The sequence below is a fragment of the Myotis yumanensis genome, unplaced genomic scaffold, assembly GCF_028538775.1.
Source record: "Myotis yumanensis isolate MYYU_CA2020_CCGP unplaced genomic scaffold, mMyoYum1.0.hap1 SCAF_9, whole genome shotgun sequence".
Taxonomy (NCBI): domain Eukaryota; kingdom Metazoa; phylum Chordata; class Mammalia; order Chiroptera; family Vespertilionidae; genus Myotis; species Myotis yumanensis.
The window spans coordinates 48,228,289-48,244,448 of NW_027223760.1; positions in this window are offsets into that span (position 1 = coordinate 48,228,289).

The window sequence follows — 16,160 nt, forward strand, 5'->3', positions numbered from 1 at the left end:
TCTAAGAAGCAAGTGAATAAATAACCTGATGTACAGAATGAACTGGTGACTATAATGAATCAGGGACATAGAAAGGGAATGGACTGACTATTCTTGGGGGGGAAAGGGGAATGGGAGATTCGGGAAGAGACTGGACAAAAATCATGCACCTATGGATGAACTCAGTGGGTGGGGAGTGAGGGTGGAGGGTGGGGTGGGAGCTGGAAGGAGGGGAGTTATGGGGGGAAAAAAGAGGAACAAATGTAATAATCTGAACAATAAAGATTTAAAAAAAAAAAAAAAAAAAAAAAAAGCAAAAAAAAAAAAAAAAAAAAAGAAATATTATTAACATCCTAATTGAAATATAAGCATAAGCAGGTAATACTCAGAAGAAACTGCCTATGAATAAATTCCAGTCTATTTAATTTTATAATAATTTGCTAATTGAAATATAATTATTTAATGAGAACATTCAAGACTGGCAAAAGTACAATGATATAGGCAATCTATTTCACGCCTAGTGAAAGAACAAATGAGTATATTTTTGTAAAAAATTATTCGGTAATATGCCTGAAGTTTAGAGCTTTCAACTCAGTAGATAAACAACTAGAATGCTATCATAGGCAGTAAGTGATATGAAATGATACATGCACAAGGGTGATTCTCTCAGAATTATTTGCAATAATGAAAAACAGAAGCATTCTATATTTTCATAAGGAAAATTATTAAAATGAACTTGTAGAATATTTAATGAATAGGAAAATATAGTATGATAATGTTTTAATAAATAAAAAATGTAATATATATGCATATATATTATAATCTTAATCATATATTTTAAAATATATTTACCTGTAGGATCTGTTTCTTTAAGAATATATACTTTGGAAGTTCCCAATTTTTAAACAATTTTGGAGGCATACGATTTCCTCCAAAATTCAGTTTTACAGTGCCTAGAACTCATTAAGCTGGTGTGTGCATAATGTGGTTGTAGCTTTTTTACACTTATTTCCACAAAAGAGTCGAGTCACTGCCTGATTCCTTATGAAAAATCATTACTTTCCACTCTCTCTTCATAGGTCTGGCACTAGATGCTGGTTTTCTCTTCAGGATGATTTTTAGGATTCAACTGAGGGTTCTTGCTTTTGTTTTTACTTTGTAAGAGTAAGAGACTTGGGAGAGAAAAAAAAATTCCTTCAAAAGAAAAAACTTTCATTTATTCTAGAAAAACTCTAGAAAAAGTTGAATTTTAAAATCTCAAGTTCAGAGGGTTTACTAAATAAGAATATTCCCTCCAAAGAGACTGGGAAGAGGAAATTATACTGTGGTTATCCAGGTTGAAAGAGTACTGAAGATTTTGTTACTTATTTATTTGTACATACTTTAAAATTTTTGCAATTAATATGTTTTGCAAATAACATTTATTATAAGTATGTTTATATATTACATGTAATTTACATATAACATATATATAATTTAGATGTTATAGTTATATTATAATTATAAACCACTTTTGTTTCTGACCCTAAAACACAGTATAGCTAAGTGAGTGAAAGCACTAATTCTGGAGCCTGGCTGCCTGGTTCATATCCTGGCTGTTATTATTATCTGGGTAATCTTAAGTAAGTTATTTGTCCTCTCTATGTTCACTTTTCTCATTTATAAAATGGGGATAACCATAGTACTTACATCATCAGGTTGTTGTGCTAATTAAATGAGAGAAGTATGTGAAGGGCATAGAACAATGACAGACTAATAGTAAATGCTGTATAAGTGCCCACTATAATTATTAAAAATTAGAACCAATTTTGGAAATTAGAAGTTCTCCAGGACTTGTTAAAAAGCATAACAATACCATTGTTACTAAGTAATCCCTTACTTTGTTTTTACCTAATCACTTCACATATATTTATTTACTTAATTCTCACAGAAAAATAGGTGTTATATGTTATTATCCCCATTTTATAGACAAGAAACTGGAAAAAGATAGATTTAGAAATTCACCTAAGGTCACAGAAAAAGAAAGTGAGACATCAGATTCAAACCAGGTAGATTTTCCTGACCCCAGAATTAATGTTCTTAATTATTATGGGCAATTACTTTTTCTGGTATGTATAATAACTCAGCCTTAACTACAACTAAAATTTGTAACGTTCTGTAGCATTCTGTCTGAACTTTAGTAATTAGAGGTCAGTTTATCTTAATGCTTGATATTTCAGTAAAGAGGTCATTTATTATAAACAATCATTGAATGTTAACCATGCCTATTCAAAATCTAGTTGTTTAGATAGTACAGCATAACCTTATCACCATTATTTCTCTGATGACTTTTATTAAAAGACAGTGCTAGTTAAAAATGACAGCCCCCGATGACTTATTCTCACAAGCTCAAACCTATACAACTACAGTCATAACAAGATATAAAAATTCCAATGATGTGGTTATTGGCATGAATGTACCAGTTTGTATTGTTATGGCTGTCCTTTATCCTGATGTACCATTAAAAATCAAAATAAAGCCCAGCTGGCATGGCTCAGTGTTTGAGCGTCGACTTATGAACCAGGAGGTCACAGTTAGATTCCAAGTTAGGGCACATGCCTGGGTTGCAGGCTTGATCTCCAGTCATTGGGGGGGGGGGGGGGGGGGGGAGCGCAGAGAGGGGGGGTATGCAGGAGACAGCCAATCAGTGATTCTCTCTCATCATCAATGCTTCTATTTCCCTCTCTTCCTCTCCCTTCTCTAAAGTCAATAAAAATATTTTTAAAAAATAAAAATAATAAGCCCAACACATTACCTTGAATATTCAGTTGTCTGACCCCAGCAGAGTGAATGTTTATTAAGTGACCCACTTAGAAGTGTGCATTGTTCTGGGAGTAGTTATGAAGCTCCACAGCCTATTTCCAAATATTGGATTGACGGGGCTTCAAAATGAAAGGCTAGGGAAGGAAAAGGCTCGTGTACTGCCTGAAACTGTTAATGAGCAGCCAGATACGAGAAGCCCAACTCAGGGCGTCAGCAGCACCTCTCAAGGATGTGCCATGTATTGTCACAAAGACATTCTTGGAAAACTCTTCATTACCAACTAAGGAACTAGCAAAGGATTGACAAAGCCTTGAAATTGTCTTGTCAAAATACAAATCATAAGCTCTTCATTAAACACATCAGAATATGTTCTAACGAGGAGTTTTCAGCTCAGAGTGACTGTTCTGCCATTCTCTGTAGCTGAGACCATTCCGGGGAGAGTGGATTGCATGATTAAGGTGATTAAGGTAATCAGCCAGGATGATTCAGACACTCAATCTCGCTGCTGCCCACGGGCCTGCTGGTAATCACCAGAAGAGTGCACTTCCGAGAAGAATTTCTCTCTCCAAGTACTCTTGTGTTTGTTCAAGCTAAAACTAAGTTGAGAAAGAACTGTGCTTGAAAGTTTTCTTAGCTGTACAATCTATATCTTTCATTAAAGTGTGTCCCTGACCAGTAGGCCCTGACTACAGGGGTTATGCTTAGAGGGTCTGTATTCCTTCCTAATAAACTGCATCACACACAGTAAACCCTGGATAGACTAGTATTGTTGTGGCAAGGCAATTTAAAAATCTCCAACTTTAATCAAGGTTCCTGAAATATTATGTTCCTATCGTGAAGGCCACCATCTCATAATGTGACTTGAGGGTTGATGAAAGCTACCACCCCTTAAAAAAATACTTGCTTTATACCAAGTTCTGTGCGGTTCGCTAGTTATATTAACCAAGTCCCTCCTGCCCAAAAATTTTAGTTCAAATATCCTCTATTCTTCCATCTATCCAGATGTAGCTTCCATTTTTTTAAAGAATTGTTTTTTAGAGCCAGAAGAAAACTGAGAAATAATTTAGTCCAACCACTTCACAACATAGACCTGTGCTTTCCAATATTCCATTGTTTCACGGGTACTATTGCTAAGGATAAAAGCTAAAATATGAATTTCGGTTTAAAATTAGACTTGGTTCAAAGAAAAATACACTACAAGGGTTAATATGATATGACAAAATTGTGAAGATAATAAGCAAATGAGGGAGACTTAAGAAACCAAGAGTTGCCGAAACCGGTTTGGCTCAGTGGGTAGAGAGTCGGCCTGCGGACTGAAAGGTCCCGGGTTCGATTCCGGTCAAGGGCATGTACCTGGGTTGTGGGCACATCCCCGGTGGGGGATGTGCAGGAGGCAGCTGATCGATGTTTCTTTCTCATCGATGTTTCTAACTCTCTACCCCTCTCCCTTCCTCTCTGTAAAAAATCAATAAAATATATTTTAAAAAAAAAAGAAACTAAGAGTTAGATTTTAAAACTAAAATTAAAAAAAAAAGAATGCGTAGAGCTTACAGAAGGCCATCACTAATGATTATCAGAAAAAGTGACTAACAGGGATGGAAGGAAGGAAGGAAGGAAGGAAGGAAGGAAGGAAGGAAGCTGTAGGTCAAGGAAACTTCAGCAAGGCAGAGCAATGTACACAGGGGCGTAGCCTAATAAGCTGAGAGAGCCATGGCAGTGTGAGAAGTAGGGGCCAGAAAGACCCGATCTGGGCACATCTATACTCTGGGGAAATATAGACAAGGAGGGTAAGCACAACTTTCCAGTTTGGGCAAAGTCAACAGCCTCATGAAATCACCCCTCGCCCTCACAGTTGTTTATAGAGTTTTGATGTGTATAGTGAATTTCTGAGGTGAACAAATTTACAAAACTCTCAAAACTGTAATCTTTCTTGCTACTCTCAATGCCTGCAGTGAAAATTTTATTAGAGAAGATTTGAGTGGACTGGTAAGAGCAGTCACAATAAAAAGTTATTTAATCTCCAAAGTAAATTTTCAGATTTACTGATCCTTGGGCTAATCCGATAAAGCCTTCCAGTCTTGCCAAGTTGCATTTGGGGAGTTACAGGTGCTCCTGGGGCTAATCCAGTGATCTATCCAACAACCCCGAAGTGCTCATTACATGGTCATAGGAAATAGAAGAGGCTGTGACTCATGCATTTGACTTTACTTTCCAAATCTAACATCCCCTGGAGGATAATTCATACTTTTAGCCAGACTCAGGAAGTCCAAAGGGCTAAGGATCAGACGGACAGTGTAGGCAGAGGGTAGAGCAGCGTCTTCACAGCAAACATGAGCACAAGTACAGAGGGAGAGTGTCTTTCTTGAGAAACTGACAGACAAATGCCAACAGCACAGCTGGCCTCACAGAAGAAGTCAGCACAGCTATTGTGAGCACATGAGAGGTGGCCCTGGGAATTCTAGAAATAGGTGAATAGATTTTCAGGGTGGAGGAGTGGAAGAAAGCAAGGTGTGGGGTACCATGGTTTTGAAGATGAAAGTAACTGGCAAGCAAAATCTGGTTACAAATGCTAATGCAACCTGTCATCACTGCAGATCTGATCTTTCTCCGGTTGTTTGAGTTGCACTTGGCAAATATGTCCCCCCTTAATCTCACACAAACCCTGTGAGAGTATTGTCCCCCTTGAGGTATCACTGCCATTTCCCATTGGAGAGTCCAGAGGAAGGGAGTTACTCAACTTGGTCCATTCCACAGAACCATGGGCATCTGAAGTCCACACCTGTCCACTGGACTGCACGGCTACTTTAAGAAGATGAGCCAGAGCTTTTGGTTTTGGGGAGCAGTGGGTAGGTAACTTAGCAGAAACAGCAGATAATCACCCTGGAGGCATTCAGATTGTATTTTACCAGGGATTGGTTTTTCTTCCTATGTGAAGCATACCAGGGCCCTGGGGGATTTAAGGGAACAAATTCACATAAAGTTGTTGGTTAGGAAAGATCTGACAGTCTTAGGAGAAAAGTTACTAAACTGGGGGAGTCGTAGAGAAAATCCATAGGCTAGTCCCTAAATATAAATATGACTTCTTCATAAATGCCTGTTTTTCCAAAAGAAAGAAAGAAAGAAAGAAAGAAAGAAAGGAAGGAAGGAAGGAAGGAAGGAAGGAAGGAAGGAAGGAAGGAAGGAAGGAAGAAAGAAAGAAAGAAAGAAAGAAAGAAAGAAAGAAAGAAAGAAAGAAAGAAAGAAAGAAAGAAAGGAAGGAAGAAAGGAAGAGGCCTGCAGATGATTTTGCAGTTAGCAGGTAAAGAAAAGTCTGGGAATAAACAATAATACAATTTGAGAAAGGATGTATGGTGCACGATTGTCAGAATGAAGTTTCTCTGCTATAGCACTAAGTTTTTGCTTCTGCTTGTTGTCTAAAAAATGATGGATTATATTCACTATTCTCTAGTTGATTCCTGGATACAATGTTAGCATCTGCTCTGAGTCAGAAGTTAATATGGCATGGGCAGAAGGCCCAGCTTTGATCTGATTAAGGTAACTAAATTTATCTTTTTAGTTCCCGAGGATTAAATGGTCCTTTATTAACTCTTATTCTTTCAGCAAATATCTATTAAGTATTTAGTTTGGGACAGGGTAATGTGGTGAATAAGACAGGCAGGTTTTCACCCCTACATTGAAGGAAGCAGCAAGTAATGCAGGAATTAATTATCAGGTATACTGTGGGGCAGTAACATCGTACCTGCTAAGTGAAGGTCAGGGGAGAACCAGCCGGTCCAAAACTGGGTACAATGCCTGAAGGAAGAGTGTACTTGTTGGAACAGAAGGGACTGTGAAAGCCTAGAAGTGAAAGAGAGCACTTGGGCAAAGTAAAGATACTGAAAGAAGTTCACCATGGACAAGAGAAGAAGCCAGAAAGAACAGGAAAGTAAACTTATCCTAATGGTAACATGGGGATCATTGGAGAGTTCTAATCTAGGAAGTGACATTGTTGTCAGTGGGGTATTCTTCCACCTATTGCTGGTGGAAGCGGAGCTCTTGGGATGCTGTGGGAACAAGAATTTTCTAAGTTCCTCGTGGTGGATGAGGGAACATGGAAAGTTTTATTTCTGTGGAATTAAACCCCTGAGTTTCCAAGGTCCCATCCCTCTCTGTTCCACCATGGGAAAAGTCCCCTGTTATCATCAACAGGGCTATCATCAAAGCCATTGCCCAGTTTCCCCTCCGTATTTGCACAGTCCAGTCCAGCATGTGGTTAGGTTAGCTTGTGTTCCCAACTGCAGTCCATTGTGTGTGGGGTCCCCATGGACATGGGCCAGTGTGGGTCACAGAAAAAAAAAACAAGAGGAATGAGAGAGAGACTTTCTTTGTCTGAGGAATATGTACCTGGTATTCCCAAATTTTTGCACGCTTGCATTGGGGTCCACCCTCCTAGCCAATGATCTTTGTTCCCAGGTTAGACTGACAGGAAAGCACTTACTGATGTCAACCCAAAGTCACTGTGCCTGCGTCCATTTCTCTTCCCCCAGTGATTTGCAGGGAATGTACTGGAGGTTCCCTGTGGAGCATGCAGTTGCAGCTTCCTGATGAAGCTGCCCAGATGACCATGTTCATAATGTCTGACCTCCTTTTTGCTCCTTTCCTATTATAATATTAGCTAGCTAGTTACAATGGTAAAAACACGATTCGATTTTCCTTTTTTAAGATCATTCTAGTAGCTGTTTAAACAATGACTTGTGGAGCAACTAGTCTAAATGCACAGAAACCAAGTAGAAATCTGTTGGCATAGTGACAGAGATGGGGACACATAGTAGCCATGGAAAAGGAGAGAGCATCATATCGGGGAGAGTCAAGACTACCATTCTGCTTGTTGTCAATGGGTACAATGAGGATGTGTGGTAGCACCAACGTGCCCCATTGCTGAAGATCAGTGAGCCCCTGATAGATTCCCCAAGCAGTGGAATGTAATATAATTTCCCATTATATTTGGATGGGAACTCCTTGACTTTAAGCACATGCCCAAGAGATTGTCCGTGGCCACTGTGGCACAGCAGGTCTGGCAAGTCTTCAACCCCCATCCCATGTACTTTTCCTAGACAACGTTTGGAACCAGGAAATGTTGTGTTGGGGCTATTAGGGGATACGTCTCAGCCCCAGTCCTCCCTTTATCTGGAAGTTCTGTCACCTTGCTCCTAAATTGCTTTTTCTTTCTTTCCAACAGTACAGTGGCAGCAGCAAGTCTACCAGCTGAGACAATATCCACTGGGAAACAAAATGTACATGGAGTGCAGTCCTCTTGTATTGACTTAGTGGAGAGGATGGGGTTCTTTTGTAGGCTCATTTTCTGCAGAAAGTTGTTTGGTTCCAGCAACTATTGTTTCCCTGCATTTATAATTCTAACTACCTAGTACCTTCCCCCCTACAGATTTGGGACATGCTACCACTCAGAGAGAAAAAAACCCTTAAAATCCTGCTAAAGCAGAGCAGAATTTGCCACTGAAAATATGCCTTTGGGGCAAAGAATTGTTTTAAGCTGGTGTTGGGTTTTTTTACACAACAAATACATTTTTAATATTTTGAGGAACCTCCATGTGATTTTCCACAGTGTCTGCACCAATTTGCATTCCCACCAACAGTGCACAAGGGTTCCCATTTCTCTACATTCTCAACAGTACTTGCTGTTTATTTGATTTATTAATGATAACCATGTTGACAGGCCTGAGGTGATATCTCATAATAGTTTTAATTTGCATCTTTCTGATGATTAGTGACCTTGAGCATTTTTTTCATGTGTCTATTGGCCATCTGTATGTCCTCTTTGAAGAAGTGTCTAATCAGATCCTTTGCCTATTTTTTAATCAGATCATTGTTTGTGTGTGTTCTTTGTTTTGTTTGTTTTGGTGTTGAGTTGCATGAGTTCTGTATAAATTTTTGATATTAACCCCTTATCAGATGTATCATGACAAACATGTTCACTCATTCAGTAGGTTGTTCAAGGGATGTAAAGTACAGCATAGGAAATATAGGCAATAATATTATTATAACTATGTATGATGGAAGATGGGTACTAGAAATATCAGGAGGAACACTTTTTAAAATAGATGATTGTCTCACCATATGTTGCATGCCTGAAACTAGTACAAAATAATATTGAATGTAAACTGTAATTTAAAAATTTTTAGTAAAAGAAGCTATGAAAATCTAGCCGAAATTACCCTTTGGTAAGAAACATTTACATTTATGAGGGAAATATCCATTTGTGAGACCATCTCTCTTTCTATAAGAGGAAAATGACTAAAACTCTAGAAACATCAATGGAGAAGGCAAGGACTTAAATCTGCATAACAACTGTACTCTTGTTTACTGTGCTTTTCCTGGTAAAGTCCCATACCCAGGCCCCATCCCCAACATCATATTTTGTCTTTAGCTGGAGATGGTATTTAGGTGGTGGCTTGGACCATTTTGGAAAGTTACTCAGTTTTTCTCAGTATCTCCCATGTGCACAGGAGGTGTACATGTTATTAAATTTCTGTTTGCTTTTCTCCTGATAATCTGTCTTTTATTACAGGGGTGTCTCAGCCAATAACCTAGAAGGACAGAGGGGAAATTATGTTTCCTTCCCTATAACTGCTCAAACCTCTTTCTACAGTAACTCAAACATTTTATTCTAAAGGAATATGATAAAATAAAGTTTTAGTAGGGCATTTTTCAAATGGCATGATGGATATTCTTAAGTATTGAAATGCTTATATTTTCAAGTATATACCTACTTACTTGGTAGGGAGTGACTACTTTAACTACTTTTTACAGATTCATTTATCTACATATACATAGATTACTAATTGAGAGAATTTATCTTGGTACAATTTTTAATGGCATTTAGAGTATGACCTGGCAGAAAAAAAATTAATTGGGTGGCCATCTCAGCCTCCAAATCACCAATCACATTTTTTAAAAATTAGGAGTTGATTGATAGGCCAAGTAAGCCTGTTGAAATATAAAATTTTAAGCAATATTTGAATCCATTTAAGTTCCAAAATTTTCCACCAGCATTATTTCACTTGGTATTTCACTCAAGTGGACACTGAGTTCTTAAAACAATTAAGGCTGATGCAGCAGGCTGTCTTTCTGAGGTCACCATCCTTACGTGGCTGATTAGATTCCACTCCTGAGAACGGATACTAAACGCATTTCCAATGACAGCAATTGCTTTAAACTCCTTAAAGCCTTCAAAGTAGAGAATGTTTAATTTAGAGCTCCTAGTTAAAATAATTAGCAATTAAGACTCCAGGAAATTACATTTAAATCACTTCTGTAGAATCCTCCAGAAGTTCCTATAGGATGAAAGAATAGATTGCTTTTTGTTAAAGTTTTTGAAACACTTCTGCTTGCTACTGTGTTCATTTAAATCTAACGTAAGCCTAACATAACTCTAACAGGACAGTAGGCGCAGGTTGCTGAGTTGTGGAGGAGCACTTTTGCTGGGGTATTTCCTTAGGCAGTTTTACTACTGGTTCCTCTTCAAATTCACCCTCAGATAGGAATACCACCCCCATCACAGATGCAAAGATTTCCAAACACCTTTCCTCATTACATAACAAAACAAACAAATCTAAATGTCTTCTGCCTCCAAGAAGCAGTTCCTCATTGGCTGGAATGAAGAGATGATTCTGGGAGCTGCCCTCATGAACTGAGACAATGCTTGTCCTTGGTTCTGCTCCATCCTCCTCTCTCCATCCATCCCCCTATTCTGGATTCTCTATGTCCAAGCACACAGTGCCCCAGGCAACCTTTCCACGGGCAAGGATCCCCTTGAAGGCCGTGTTTCCCTTTATTTAGCCCTTTCCTAGCTCACCTTTTAATCAAAGCCACCTGCCCTATGGCTCAGAATCTTCCAGGGATCAGCAATGTGACACGCTTATTTTAAAATCCATTGCTACTTAGGCATTCATGAACAACAATGGCATATCTTTCTCAGAAAACTTTTGCTTTTAAATTTCAACCTTCAATAAATTAATCCAAACCAGTGTCACTCTGGCAAAGACTTAGGAAGAGGTACTGTGAGAATAAGAGGAGCTCTTTGCTCCTCCTCAATTCACATATTCCAGTCACTGCTTATTTTTATGACTGACTTCACTCACAGATTTCATAACATTACAAAACCTGAGAGCTGGAAAGGATTTAGAGATAAGTCAACATTTCCATTTTAAAGATTAAAAAAACAACCTCCAACCGGGTCCCCCCATCCCCCCTTAAAAAAAAAAAAAAAGCCTGCTGCATAAAGCACAGAAAAGTTCAGAAAACAGTCCCATGCCTATTGAACAGGGAGAGAAGCCAGGATGCCTGCCACCAGTCCTGACATTTGTCCCCTTATCTTGAAGACTCTGTTAATGAGCTTTCCAGAAAAATATATGCACACCACAAATAGTGTGATTCACTATTGGGCAAAGTGAGATGGAGATGGAGAGATATTATATAAGCATCTCCAAACGGCATATTGAGACTTTAAAAGCATAATTAATATTAGAATATACTTCCAAACTGGGGAAATTGAGATGCTATTGTTTTGGTAACAAAAACTCCAAGGAGTAAATTATAACAAAATACTGGCAGGTGACAGTTCCATCCAGTTCTCCAAGACTGATGATGTTGGAGAATGAAGGCATATCAAAACCTCCACAGGAAGAATGAGACTCTTAGCTTTATCCGAAATATATTTTTAAAAATTTGGCGCTGGCTGGTTTGGCCCAGCGGATAAAGCATCGGCCCATGGACTGTAGGGTCCCAGGTTCGATTTCAGTCAGGGGCACATGCCCGGGTTGTGGGCTTAATCCCCAGTAGGGGGCGTGCAGGAGGCAGCCAATCAATGATTCTCTTTTATCATTGATGCTTCTATCTCTCTCTCTCCCTTTCCCTTCCTCTTTGAAATCAATAAAAATATATATTTTTTTTAAAAAAAAGGGAGATCCTCTTTTAAAAATAAACATTTTAACTACTTTTAAGGTTTTTGGTTCCAATAATGCAATATTTCAAACAAATAGAAAAGTACATAAAAAGTATAATCATCACATATTACTCATCATATTCAAAACATTGTTATATCATATGTGCTTAATATGTCTCTTTGTTGCTTAAAATATTTTTAAGAAATAAAATATAGAGGCATAGATAAAGCTCTAGTAGAAATGTACCTTCCTGCTCTCCTCTTCTCCCAGTGACAAGTACCCTGATCAAGTATGTATATATCTTTGTCTTTTAATTTCTTCTGTCTTACCACATATGTATACTTGCATAAATAATGCATGCTATTGGTTGATGTGTTTTTAAAGTTTATATAAATGATACTACTATTACATGTATTTTTTTACAACTTATTTTTCATTCTACTCATGAAATTGTTTTCTTATTGATATATGTAGTTTATTCCTTTTAACTGCTGTACAATATTCATTGTATAAATAAAGTGAGCTTATCTCTCCAGTCTTCTACTAAAGGACAGTTATATTGTTTTTATTTTTTTCATTTTTGTAAACAGAGCTGCAGTGAATGACCCTTGGTGCACATGTGTGAGAGTTTCTCTAAGATGTATAACGAGAAATAGAATGTTGGGATACATGCATTTCCATAAATAGTAATAATGAAATATTATTTTCCAGAATGCTTAGGCCCATGCGTCCTCCTGTTCCTGTTACCTGAGTTCTGTTCCCTACATCCTTACCAACATTTAGTAATATCAGATTTGTCTTTCTTATCTCTTGGGGGTAAAGTGGTATCTCACGTTATTTTCATTTGTATTACCTATGCATCAAGGAAACCAGGTACATTTCCATGTATGTATAAAACACTCCAGTTTCTCCTGTTGTGAACTGCTTTTTCATATCCTTTTCCCATTTTCTAATGGGTTGTTTTCTTTTTCGTATTGATTTATAGAATTCTTTATGTACTCTGAATACTATTTCTTTGTCATTTGCATAGATGCATTTTTTTTTCAGTGTAAATAGCTTCTTTGCTGTTTATAGTATATTTTGTTATGAACAAGTTTTTTGTTTGTTTTACATTTATCTTTATTGTTGAAAGTATTACAGATATCCCTTCCCCCGCCATTGACCCCCTCCACCTTGCACCCACCCTCCCCGCAAGCCTTCACCACACTATTGTCTGTGTCCATGGGTTATTCATATATGTATATAAGTTCATTGTTTAATCTCTCCCCATCCCCTCACCCCCACCTCCCTTCTGTGATTTGTCAGTCTGTTCCACACTCCTATGTCTCTGGATCTATTTTGTTCATCCTTCTATTTTAATTTAATGAAGTCAAATTTATTACTATTTTATTTTGCAATTTGTATTTTTTGCTTAAGAAATATCTCTTACCGGATAATGTAAAATATTATTTTCCTATATGCTTTCTTGAAATTTTTACAGGTTTGCTGCTTATAGTGTTTAATCCATCTGTCCTATCTTTCTGTGCATGGTGTGAAATCGGAGTCTAGCATCCTTTTCTCTATGGATAGCTAGTTCTTAGCACTGTTTACTGACCAGCCCAACTTTCCCCCATGGATTTGCAAAGCCATTCTACATAGACTTCCCACATAAAGATGAGCTTGTTTCTAGGCACTCAATTATCTTCCATTGAACTATTTGTCTATCCTCATGTCAATAAAACAACTTCATTTAATATAACTATATAGTAAATTTTACTTTTGGTAGAGTCTCTTCTTTTTCCTCTCCTACTATACCTCATTCCTTATCTCTTTCTATTAAATTATTTTAGGTCATTCTTAGTGGGCTTTACTTTTGTAGGACATTTGGGATCATCTTATAAAGTCCTATAAAACTAAGTTTACTTTATTATTTAGAGAACTAGAGGCTCATTGCACCAAATTCATGCACTGGGGGAGGGGGATCCCTCAGCCCAGGCCTAAGCCAGCAGGTGGACATCCCTCTCTCAGTCTGGGAGCCCTTGCTCCTTACCACCTGCCTGCTCCTTTTATTTTTCCATGTAGACAATCATATCAGGAATAATGATCATTTTTCTTTTTCTTTCTGATCTTTTCACATTTAAAAGTGTTTAACTGATTAATTTGTCTTAGTGACTGGCTAAAATCTCCAGTACAATATTAAAATGAAGTGGTGATAGCAAGCATCATTTTCAAGAGATTTAAATGCAGCTTTTAATGTTTCCCCATTAAGTATAATAGTTTCTATAAGTCTATGTCAGATTGCCTTATTTTTTTCACCCTGAATGGATACTAAATTTATCACATAGTATTTCTGATCTGTTAATTATGTTTTTTAACTTCAGTTTGTTCATATGGTGAGTAAAATTAATAGATTTGTCTAATGTTGGTATTTAGTACATGGTTGGATTTGTCTTTTATATATTTTAGTTATGATTTTGCATCTTTTCATAACTGCATTCGTGAGCAGTGACACTGCTGTTCTGACAAGTTTGGGTTTATAGAATTCACTGTCTTTAAGGAATGGAGCATTTTCTCTCTTCTGCTCTCTGTAAGAATTTGCATTAAAAAAACAACTGTATCTTTATTAAATGTGTAGAACTTGCCTTTTAAACCCCTGTGTCTGATTAATTTTATCTGGGTATATTTTTAGCTACTAATTCTTCAATAGTTACAAAGCTGTTCATATTTTGTGTAGTCATTTTGGTAAATTTGTAACTTTTCCTAAAATTTTATTGTTTTGATTAACTCTTTCAAATTTATCACCATATATTGTTTGAATACACACACACATACACACACACACACACAATTTCAATAAATCCTGGAAGGCTAAAAAAAACAAAACTCCGTGGACTGGTAAATGCCACTAGATACTTTATTTACTCACAAAAATTAATAACTTATAAATGATCATTTATACATATGAATATAATAAGGAGGAAATTAAGGAAAGAAAAACGTTGATTTCAGCAACATCAGTTGGATCATCTTTTAAAGGTGAATTCCAAGCATGCAAATTTATTTCAAATCTTCCCTGAGGATTTCGAGCCAAGCAGCTGCCTGGTACTTTTAAGCCTCTCACACAGCTCGGCACAGGAGCTCCTAATGCTGGCAGAGCTCCTGTGTCACCAGGATCTGCAGAGCGTGGCAAGCCAAATGAAAGAGGAAGTTTGCAATTAATTAAAAATAAATGAAAACAAAAATCTTCCCCCAGTGGCTTGCTTCTCATCTTGGTTGTAATCCACAGTCAACATGTGGAGGCCACGTGGGGCATTTACCAAATGGAAAAGGTAGAGGACTGTGTCGAAGAGACCACAGACCGCCGCTCTGGACCACACTAATAATTCTTTTAAATCCTTTCATTCCCCCTCGCCGGGAGTCGCAGCCGCATTTTAAATCTGACTGACCCGTATAAATTACCTTTCTACTCATCCGGCTGTGAAATTAACAGTGGAGGAAGGCAGGTCCTGTCAAGCTTGCTGTGCCGAGCTAGTGGAGGGCTCAGAATGCCGGGAGTGGGGACAGGAGACAGGCCCTGTGAGAAGGCAGGGAGTCTCAGACAGCGGGCTCTGACACAGCCCCTGCTGTCCGGGGCCGGGCACCAGCTGGGGGTGGGGCTGTCCTGAGAAGGGACAAGTTGTGTGACACCATCTGTTGCACTGATGTTCCAAGTGCCCTGAGCCTGGGGGCCCATTTCAAAGGTGGCTGGGACAGACACCACACCCCTCAAACAAGTTCAACCATTGGAATTCAAGAGATAAATCTAGAGCTACTTTCCATTATTAGTGTTACCTAAAGTCACTACTGTCCTAGAATAGGACATTCAAACTTTCTTAGTCTTGGTTTCCTAACTTTTAAAGTAATGCTACTATTAGAAGTCATTAAAAAAGGTAAAATACAAAAGAGGTCAAGTCATAATGAAGCTACATCTGTAAATCACCAAAGCATCATATCATTTTGCGTTGTTTGAAGATGTGGTGGGGAAGAAGGAGAACGAAACTCTTACTCCTAACCCCCCCATGATTTTTTCCACAGCCTTAACAGTCTCCACAGTGACAGTGCCAATAATTTATTTTCTTTATCCTTTCATTATATGTGAACAGCTAGCCTGACTTTGGGAAGACTTTGGGTTTATGTTTTGGACTAAAGCAGAACAAGACCAGTCTTATCAAATTCTTACATACTAAGAGATGAAGAGATAGCAAAGGAAACTCACCTTGCCAGCTCTCCACAATGGGTTCGTGCCTGTGCACACGTGTGCACACACCAATGCAAACAGAAATCGAGGCTAATATAAATGTAGAAGCACCTGTGCACGCTTTGGTGTGTATTCTGTGTGAGTCGGTCAAATGCCAGCATGTAAGTGAACAGGTAAGAATAGTTTTGGTTGCATTGCATGCCAGTATACCAGAGAAGTAC